Raw genomic sequence first — 10,723 nt, forward strand, 5'->3', positions numbered from 1 at the left:
AACAAAAGTGTAGAGTATGCATTTATCTGCTCTGTTATGTGATCAATGTTGAGAGTGTCCACTAGTGAAAGTGTAATCCCTAGGCCTTGTTCCTAAATACTGCTATCACCGCTGCTTGTTTACTTGTTTCTTGCGTTACTACTGCTGCAATTCTACCACCATCAACTACACACCATCAAGCTATTTTCTGGCACCGTTGCTACTGCTCATATATATTCGTACCACCTGTATTTCACTATCTCTTCGCCGAACTAGTGCACCTATTAGGTGTGTTGGGGACACAAGAGACTTCTTGCTTTGTGGTTGCAGGGTTGCATGAGAGGGATATCTTTGACCTCTTCCTCCCTGAGTTCGATAAACCTTGGGTATCCACTTAAGGGAAAACTTGCTGCTGTTCTACAAACCTCTGCTCTTGGAGGCCCAACAACATCTCTGAGAAAGGAGGGGGAACGTAGACATCAAGCACTTTTCTCGGCGCCGTTGCCGGGAGGAAAGGTAAACGGCACACACACAGGCAACCCCGGCAACTAGCCACTTTTCTCGGCGCCGTTGCCGGGAGGAAAGGTAAAGGCACTCATACTCCGGTTCCGGGTAAAGCACTTTTAAGCGCCATTGTGTTTGTGCTCGAAGCTATTTCCTTTAGATCCTGCAATTGCAACTTTTTGTTTCTTGTTTCCACTAGTTAGGCATAATGGAAAACAACAAAAAAACTGGTGAGCTTTTTAACCTTTTTGCTGAGTTAGCTGTGTTTGATGCGAAAATAATAAAACCTATGGAACCTTATTTGCATGCTAGTAGCGATGTTATTAGTATGAATGCAATTACTGCTAATGCTATGAAGAAGTCTAAGCTTGGGGAAGCTAGTTTTTGTGGGCTTTTTAGCTTCCCATCTTTAGGGGAGAAAATTTGTTCTGATAATGCTTTATCTCCCATATGCGATAACTCTAATAATGCTTCTGATATTTTAAATCCACCTGCTGAAAGTATTCCGTATAAAATACCCATGAAAATTATTGAACGTGTTATGGACAACCACTATAAAGGGGATGGAACTGTCCATCCTAGAGATCATTCTTGTTTTTGCACGAATTATGTGGGTTATTCAAGTGTGCAGGTATCTCTATGGATGAAGTGAGGAAGAAGCTATTCTCTGTTTTATGCAGTAAAGCAGCGCATTGGTATAAATTGTTGGAGAATAGACATTCTCTTGGTTGGGAGGAAATTGCATCTCTCTTTTATTCTAAATTTTATCCTCCGCATGAAGTGCATATTGATAGGAATTATATTTATAACTTTTATCCTCATGATGGAGAGAGTATTTCTCAAGCGTGGGGGAGATTGAAATCACTAATGCTCAAATGTCCCATTCATGAGCTCCCAGTAATGTTATTGTTAATAATTTTTATGCGAGACTTTCAGGACAACACAAGGACTATCTGGACGCGTGTTCGGAGGGATCTTTCACAAGCAAGGAGGTTGAAGCTAGGTGGGATCTTCTTGATCGGATTGAGGACAACGCTGAAGGATGGGAGAACGACAAAGGTAAAGAGTCAGGTATAAATTATGATTATGAATGCATTGAAGCTTTTATGGATACCGATATATTTCGAAATATGAGTGCTACTTATGGTCTTGACTCTCAAGTTGCTGCGAATCTTTATAAAGCCTTTGCTTCTCATTTTGAATTACCTAAAAACAATTTTGATAAGTATCATGAACCTTTTAAAGAGGCTTGCATGAAGAATGAAATTGTTGTTAATTATTGCAATAAGCATGCTCAAACTCCTAAGAATGCTATTTCCTATAAGCATGTTAATTTTTGTGGAATACATAGACCTTGTGGAATTAATCAAATCAAAGATGAATATTGTATCCATCATGCTAATGAAAAAACTAGAAAGTGGTTTAGGGCTCTAGATGATCTTGGTAAAAAAGTTTGTGCCCTCTATCCTTTTATTTGTGAAGTTTGCCATGAAGTGGGTCATTTTAATTTTCAGTGCTCCTCCAGTGATATATTGAACCCAATGAGTGCTGCAAATTTTTATTGTGATGATGAAATTACTCCTAATCAGCATGATGAACTTACTTTATTTTTGGGGTGTGAAGAATTGTCGAGAAAAATCTCTTTGTTACATATGAGTGATCTTGATATTGATGATGTCCTGCATGGGTGTTTTTCTTATTGCATTGATAATAGCCATACAAATACTTACATACAAAATATCTTAGAAGATGACACCTTGCCAAAATATGATAGGACTGCTGTGTGTTTTCAACTAATTAATGAAAAGGAGGGATTCTCCCAAGTTTCTTCTATTGTTTATTAAAGTAAATCAGGTTATGCGGACAAGCCACCCTTCAAGCCTCTTCCACCTAAAGAAGGGAACGAGGAGAAGGAAGAGAAGAAGAAGAAGGGAACGAAGAAGAAGAAGAAGAAGAAGAAGGGGAATAAAAAGAAAGAGGTAACATCATATCCCCGCGTATATGAGATAACAATAGGTAACCGTAAGTATGTTGCTCCTAATGATTATTGTGATAATGAATCTGAATATGATGATCTTCCTATGCCCTTTACATACATTGGCAATCATGATTTGAATGAGCACACCACTTTTGATATTGCAAATCTCTGGGAAATTAATTCTGAAAATGATGATGATAATAATTGCCATAGTGTCAGTGCTATCCATGCTTCCTCCCATAATGATATAGAAAGCTCTAAGCTTGGGGAAGAGGTGTTTGCAAATTCTTTAGCTACTGGTCATTATGTTCTTGATACATCTCCTTCTAATAACAATAATGGTGTGGACACAGATAAACCGATTGTGAAGGATAACTATTCTATTTCTTATGATGACACTATGCCTCCGGTCTCTAATGATTATTATAAAGAATGCTATGATATAGGTTCTAATTATCCTTATGAAACTTGTCATAGTCATGATTGGATTACCAAAAACAATCCCCTTAATAGGCAACTTGTTTACCATGTTCAAATTCTGGATAATAATCTTGCTCCAATTACTATTAATGAGAATAACTCTTCTTATGCCAAATTTAATGATACTTCTATGCATATGAACCATGATAAGAATGTTTTAAGTGATGGGTATATTGTGGATTTCATCAATGATGCTACTGAAAGTTATTATGAGAGAGGGAAATATGGTTATATGCATCTTAATAATATTAAGTTTCCCCTCTTTATGTTGAGAATCTTGAAGTTACTCGTGTTTTATCCTCTTATGCTTGTCACTTTGTTCTTCATGAATTCATTTGTGTACAAGATTCCTCTTCATAGGAAGTATGTTAGACTTAAATTTGTTTTGAATTTGCCTCTTGAAGCTCTCTTTTGCTTCAAATACTATTTCCCACGAATGGATTATTAAAACTGCTGAGCCCATCTTAATGGCTATAAAGAAAGAACTTCTTGGGAGATAACCCATGTGTTATTTTGCTACAGTACTTTGTTTTATATTTGTGTCTTGGAAGTTGTTTACTACTGTAGCAACCTCTCCTTATCTTAGTTTTGTGTTTTGTTGTGCCAAGTGAAGCCTCTAATCGAAGGTTGATACTAGATTTGGATTTCTGCACAGAAACAGATTTCTATCTGTCACGAATCTGGGATTTTCTCTCTGTAGAAAAATCAGAAAAATATGCCAATTTACGTGCGTGTTCCTCAGATATGTACGCAACTTTCATTAGTTTTGAGTTTTCTGATCTGAGCAACGGAAGTATTTATTAGAAATTCGTCTTTACGGACTGTTCTGTTTTGACAGATTCTGCCTTTTATTTCGCATTGCCTCTTTTGCTATGTGGGATGGATTTCTTCGTTCCATTAAACTCCAGTAGCTTTGAGCAATGTCCAGAAGTGTTAAGAATGATTGTGTCACCTCTGAACATGTGAGTTTTTGATTATGTACTAACCCCTCTAATGAAGTTTATGAGAAGTTTGGTGTGAAGGAAGTTTTCAAGGGTCAAGAGAGGAGGATGATATACTATGATCAAGAAGAGTGAAAGCTCTAAGCTTGGGGATGCCCCGGTGGTTCACCCCTGCATATATCAAGAAGACTCAAGCGTCTAAGCTTGGGGATGCCCAAGGCATCCCCTTCTTCATCGATAAATTATCAGGTTCCTTCTCTTGAAACTATATTTTTATTCGGTCACATCTTATGTGCTTTACTTGGAGCGTCTGTGTGCTTTTGTTTTTGTTTTTGTTTGAATAAATTGGATTACATCATGCTCGTGTGGGAGAGACACACGCTCCGCTGTTGCATATGAACACATGTGTTCTTAGCTCATGATATTCATGGCGAAGTTTCCTCTTCGTTAAATTGTTATATGGTTGGAATTGGAAAATGCTACATGTAGTAATTGCTACAATGTCTTGGGTAATGTGATACTTGGCAATTGTTGTGCTCATGTTTAAGCTCTTGCATCATATACCTTACACTTATTAGTGAAGAAATACATAGAGCTTGTTAAAATTTGGTTTGCATGAGTGGTTTCTCTAGAGTCTAGATATTTTCTAGTAAGATGTTTGAACAACAAGGAAGACGATGTATAGTTTTATAATGCTTGTAATATGTCTTTTATGTGAGTTTTGCTGTACTAGTTCGTGCTTGTGTTTGCTTCAAACAACCTTGCTAGCCTAAACCTTGTATCGAGAGGGAATACTTCTCATGCATCCAAATCCTGAGCCAAACAACACTATGCCATTTGTGTCCACCATACCTACCTACTATGTGGTATTTCCTGCCATTCCAAAGTAAATTGCTTGAGTGCTACCTTTAAACAATTCAAAATTTATCACCTCCGATTTGTGTCAATGTTTTATAGCTCATGAGGAAGTATGTGGTGTTTAGCTTTCAACCTTGTCATTTACTTTTGACGGACTCTCATATGGACTAGTGGCACATCCGCTTATCCAATAATTTTGCAAAAAGAGCTGGCAATGGGATTCCCAGTCCCGAATTAATTAACAAAAATAGACACTCCTCCATGGTATGTGATTGTTGGACGGCACCCGAAGGATTCGGTTAGCCATGGCTTGTGTAAGCAAAGGTTGGGAGGAGTGTCATCATAATAAAACTAAAATAAAAAGGCACTCCTTCATGGTATGAGATTGTTGGCAGGCACCCGAGGATTCGGTTAGCCATGGTTTGCGAAAGAAAGGTTGGAAGGAGTGCCACCCAAAAATAAAATAATTCATGGGAGCCGCTCTTGGAAGTCCGGTTGGCGAGGTAGTTAGTGTACCCATTACCATTCGTTGACAACAACAAACACCTCTCAAAACTTTACTTTTTTATGCTCTCTATATGTTTTCAAAACCAAAGCTCTAGCACAAATATAGCAATCGATGCTTTCCTCTTTGAAGGACCATTCTTTTACTTTTATTGTTGAGTCAGTTCACCTATTTCTCTCCACCTCAAGAAGCAAACATTTGTGTGAACTGTGCATTGATTCTTACATACTTGCTTATTGCATTTGTTATATTGCTCTGCATTGACAACTATCTATGAGATATACATGTTACAAGTTGAAAGCAACCGCTGAAACTTAATCTTCCATTGTGTTGCTTCAATACCTTTACTAAGAATTTATTGCTTTATGAGTAATCCTTATGCAAGACTTGTTGATGCTTGTCTCGAAAGTACTATTCATGAAAAGTCTTTGCTATATGATTCAATTGTTTAACTCATTGCATTTACATTGTTTCGAATCGCTGCATTCATCTCATATGCTTTACAATGGTATGATTAAGATTATGTTGGTAGCATGTCACCTCAGAAATTATCTTTTATCGTTTACCTACTCGAGGACGAGTAGGAACTAAGCTTGGGGATGCGATACGTCTCCAACGTATCTATAATTTCTGATGTTCCATGCTTGTTTTATGACAATACCAACATGTTTTGTTCACACTTTATATCATTTTTATGCGTTTTCCGGAACTAACCTATTGACGAGATGCCGAGAGGCCAGTTCTTTGTTTTCTGCTGTTTTTGGTTCCGAGAAAGGCTGTTCGGGCAATATTCTCGGAATTGGACGAAATCAACGCCAAACCTCCTATTTTTCCCCGGAAGGCTCGAACACCGAAGGAGAGTCGGAGGAGTGCCAGGGGGGCCCCACACCCTAGGGTGGCGCGGCCCAAGGGGGGGGCGCGCCCCCCTATGGTGTGGCCAGCCCAGGCCCCCTCCGACTCCGATTCTTCGCCTATTTAAGCCGTCGTGACCTAAAACCTCGACACCAATTGACGAAACTCGAGAAAGACTCCGGGGCGCCGCCGCCATCGCGAAACTCAATTCGGGGACAGAACTCTCTGTTCCGGCACCTGCCGGACGGGGAATTGCCCCGGAGCCATCTCCACCGCCGTCTTCACCGCCATCTTCACCGCCATCGCTGCCCCCATGATGAGGAGGGAGTAATTCACCCCTGAGGCTGAGGGCTTCGCTGTAGCTATGTGGTTCATCTCTCTCCCATGTACCTCAATACAATAATCTCATGAGCTGCTTTACATGATTGAGATTCATATGAGTTTTGTATCACAATTTATCTATGTGCTACTCTAGTGATGTTATTAAAGTAGTTCTATTCCTCCTGCACGTGTGTAAAGGTGATTAGTGTGTGCACCGTGTGGTTCTTGTCGTAGGCTATGATCATGATCTCTTGTAGATTGTGGAGTTAATTATTACTATGATGGTATTGATGTGATCTATTCCTCCTACATATGCATGAAGGTGAAAGTGTGCATGCTATGTTAGTACTTGGTTTAGTCTGTTGATCTATCTTACACTATAAGGTTACTAAATATGAACAAATTGTGGAGCTTGTTAACTCCGGCATTGAGGGTTCGTGTAATCCTACGCAATGCGTTCATCATCCAACAAAAGTGTAGAGTATGCATTTATCTGTTCTGTTATGTGATCAATGTTGAGAGTGTCCACTAGTGAAAGTGTAATCCCTAGGCCTTGTTCCTAAATACTGCTATCACCGCTGCTTGTTTCTTGTTTCTTTGCGTTACTACTGCTGCAATTCTACCACCATCAACTACACACCATCAAGCTATTTTCTGGCACCGTTGCTACTGCTCATATATATTCGTACCACATGTATTTCACTATCTCTTCGCCGAACTAGTGCACCTATTAGGTGTGTTGGGGACACAAGAGACTTCTTGCTTTGTGGTTGCAGGGTTGCATGAGAGGGATATCTTTGACCTCTTCCTCCCTGAGTTCGATAAACCTTGGGTATCCACTTAAGGGAAAACTTGCTGCTGTTCTACAAACCTCTGCTCTTGGAGGCCCAACACTGTCTACAGGAAAGGAGGGGGAACGTAGACATCAGTCCACTATAAAATATATCAAGTAGATCATTCTTTTCTAAATCATGTCCAGGTCGAGCTCTGATAAGAGAACAAAATCTTGCCCAAGCCTCAGGCAATTTCTCTTCATCTCCCTGGTCAAATCTATAAATTTTCTGTAAAGCAACATGTTGAGCACTAGCAGGAAAGTATTTTCGAAAGAAAACATCGCGCAAATCAGTTGGACTTTTAATAGAACCAGGAGGCAAATTATTATACCAAGTTTTAGCATCATCCTTTAATGAGAAAGGAAAAATTTTAGCGACAAAATAAGTACGCATCTTGACATCATCAGAAAACAAACTACTCATAGAAGAAAGTTCAATCATATGTTCTACAGCACTTTCTTTTTCAGTACCACAAATGGGTGCTTTCTCTACAATAGCTATATGAGATAGATCAAGAGAAAAATCATAATCTTTATCCTTAATGCATATAGGAGATGTGGCAAATTTAGGATCAGGAGATAACTTATGTCTAACAGTATATTGTGTGAGAAACTTTTTAATTTTGCTTGCATCAGCAGTAGCATTGCATCTATTAATAAAATCATCATTAAGCTCCACATAATCTTCATCAGGATCATCACTAGAATAATCAAGTTCAGGTGAATTAACAGGTGTAGTAGCATTAGGAGTTTCAGTATTTTCAATTTGTCTAGACCTAGCAATTGTAGCATCTAGAAAGGATCCCAATGAACCACTATCATCAAGCACAGCAGAAACATTATCAATATTATGAGAGTTTTCAGATTCAGCAGAAGTACCAGCATGTGAAGCATGTGGCGGTGAAACAAGTTTATCAATCACAGATGGTGAATCAAGAGCAGCAGAGGTACTCAGAGTTGTACCTTTTCTTGTAGTGGATGGTAATATGGCGACTTTAGGATCGCGAGGTTTACCCATGATGGAGAATTTGTAGCGAACAATATCAATCCAAGTGAACTTCCAAATAAAGCTATGCTCCTCGGCAACGGCGCCAGAAAACAGTCTTGATAACCCACAAGTATAGGGGATCGCAGCAGTCTTCGTGGGTAGTAAAACCCAATTTATTGATTCGACACAAGGGGAGACAAAGAATACTTGAAAGCCTTAACAGCGGAGTTGTCAATTCAGCTGCACCTGGAAACAGACTTGCTCGCAAGAGTTTATCGATAATGCAGTTTATAGCAGTAGCAGTAGTGAAATAACAGCAGCAGAGTAACAGAGACAGCAGTAGTGATTATAGTAAACAGCAGGATTAAAATACTGTAGGCACGGGGACGGATAACGGGCGTTGCATGGATGAGAGAAACTCATGTAACAATCAAGCAGGGCATTTGCAGATAATAATAAAACGGTGTCCAAGTACAAAGCAATCAATAGGCATGTGTTCCAATTATAGTCGTACGTGCTCGCAATGAGAAACTTGCACAACATCTTTTGTCCTACCAGCCGGTGGCAGCCGGGCCTCAAGGGAATCTACTAGATATTAAGGTACTCCTTTTAATAGAGTACCGGAGCAAAGCATTAACACTCCGTGAACACATGTGATCCTCACATCACTACCATCCCCTCCGGTTGTCCCGATTTCTGTCACTTCAGGGCCATTGGTTCCGGACAGCGACATGTGTATACAACTTGCAGGTAAGACCATAAACAATGAATATCATGATGAAATAATAACATGTTCAGATCTGAGATCATGGCACTCGGGCCCTAGTGACAAGCATTAAGCATAACAAGTTGCAACAATATCATCAAAGTACCAATTACGGACACTAGGCACTATGCCCTAACAATCTTATACTATTACATGACCAATCTCATCCAATCCCTACCATCCCCTTCAGCCTACAGCGGGGGAATTACTCACACATGGATGGGGGAAACATGGCTGGTCGATGAAGAGGCGTCGGTGGTGATGGTGGCGATGATCTCCTCCAATTCCCCGTCCCGGCGGAGTGCCAGAACGGAGACTTCTGGCTCCCGAGATGGAGTTTCGCGATGTGGCGGCGTTCTGGAGGGTTTCTGGCGACTTCGACTTCCCCCTGTGCGTTTTTAGGTCGAAGGCAATAAGTAGTCCGAAAGAGGGCATCGGGGGCCAGCCAAGGCCGCCACACACTAGGGTCGCGTGGGCCCCTCCTAGGCCGCGCCGGCCTAGTGTGTGGGGCCCTCGGGCCCCCACCTGGCTTGCCCTTCTGGCTCCGTCAGTATTCTGGGAAAATAGGACATTTCGCATAAATTCCGAGGATTTTCATGCATATACAGCAGGGACTCCCATAGCGCTGCCACCCTAACACGGCGATGCCGTAGAGGACGAGGACATAAACTTGGTGTTAGCCCCATGGTGCTTCTGGTTGGCGGATGCGACTTGACAGTGGCTCCCTGTCAATGGCGTCGTCAAGCCTAACTGCCTCGCGCAGCAGGACTTTTGTCGAAGTTTACAGATGCTAATTCATGTAGTTGTCTTCTCCTATTCGTGGATTTCATGTCCCCTGATACTTCACTTTAGATTATTCATGTTGGGTGGATTTTTATTCGAGAATGTTAGATAGACCATTTCTGAATTTAGCTTCTGATGTTTCCCCTTTGGGGTGGATAATTTTTTGTATACTAACTATGTGTGAAGTTCACTGTTATGCATCTAGGAGAGCAGTACACTTTTTTGTGAAAAATATGTTCAGATGACTATATGAAAAGTTCACTTCTTCAGCATGACGTTTGTGCATCGGGTGAAAATGTAGGGAGTAGGTGCTGCTTCTACTGAACCTTTGGAGGCTAGTTCTGAACTGCTACTTTTTGGTGTTGTATGCTTGTGCGATTGCTGACGGATGGCCTTTGCTTTATAAAACTGTATAAAAATGTGTTGCAACACATGGGCAGTGGATTAACTTCTCTTCAGCAGTGCACTACATGGTCTTGCACAACGCATTGCTAAAAAGGAGAAGTATATACATCTTTGATATAGGAAGGCTCACTTGTTTGGCTTTGGCACCAAAACTACATTTTTCATAAGGAAGTTTGCATTTAATTTATCAAGGGGCTAAACAAAACTTATCTGGGTAGTTCACTTTGTACGTCTGTGAAGATCATTATTTTGCTGTCGCATAGTTCATTTCATGAACATTATGCCAAAATTCTTCTGGAAGCTCGCATAGAAAATACACTAAAGTTCTCTCAGTGAATATTAGTAGTTCAGTTCATATAATATTGAAGTTCACTATGAATAGTAGTGTGAAAAAACAACGAGAAGTTCTAAAAAAAGAGTTTTATATATTTAAATCTGCTCTCAAATTGTTAAGAATATCGATAAATCTTCTGCATGAAAAGATGAGGAATTTGCATAGCTTTTCAAGGGTATATTATATGCAAAATTTTG

The sequence above is a fragment of the Lolium perenne genome, chromosome 5 (genome assembly GCF_019359855.2).
Source record: "Lolium perenne isolate Kyuss_39 chromosome 5, Kyuss_2.0, whole genome shotgun sequence".
NCBI classification, from domain to species: domain Eukaryota; kingdom Viridiplantae; phylum Streptophyta; class Magnoliopsida; order Poales; family Poaceae; genus Lolium; species Lolium perenne.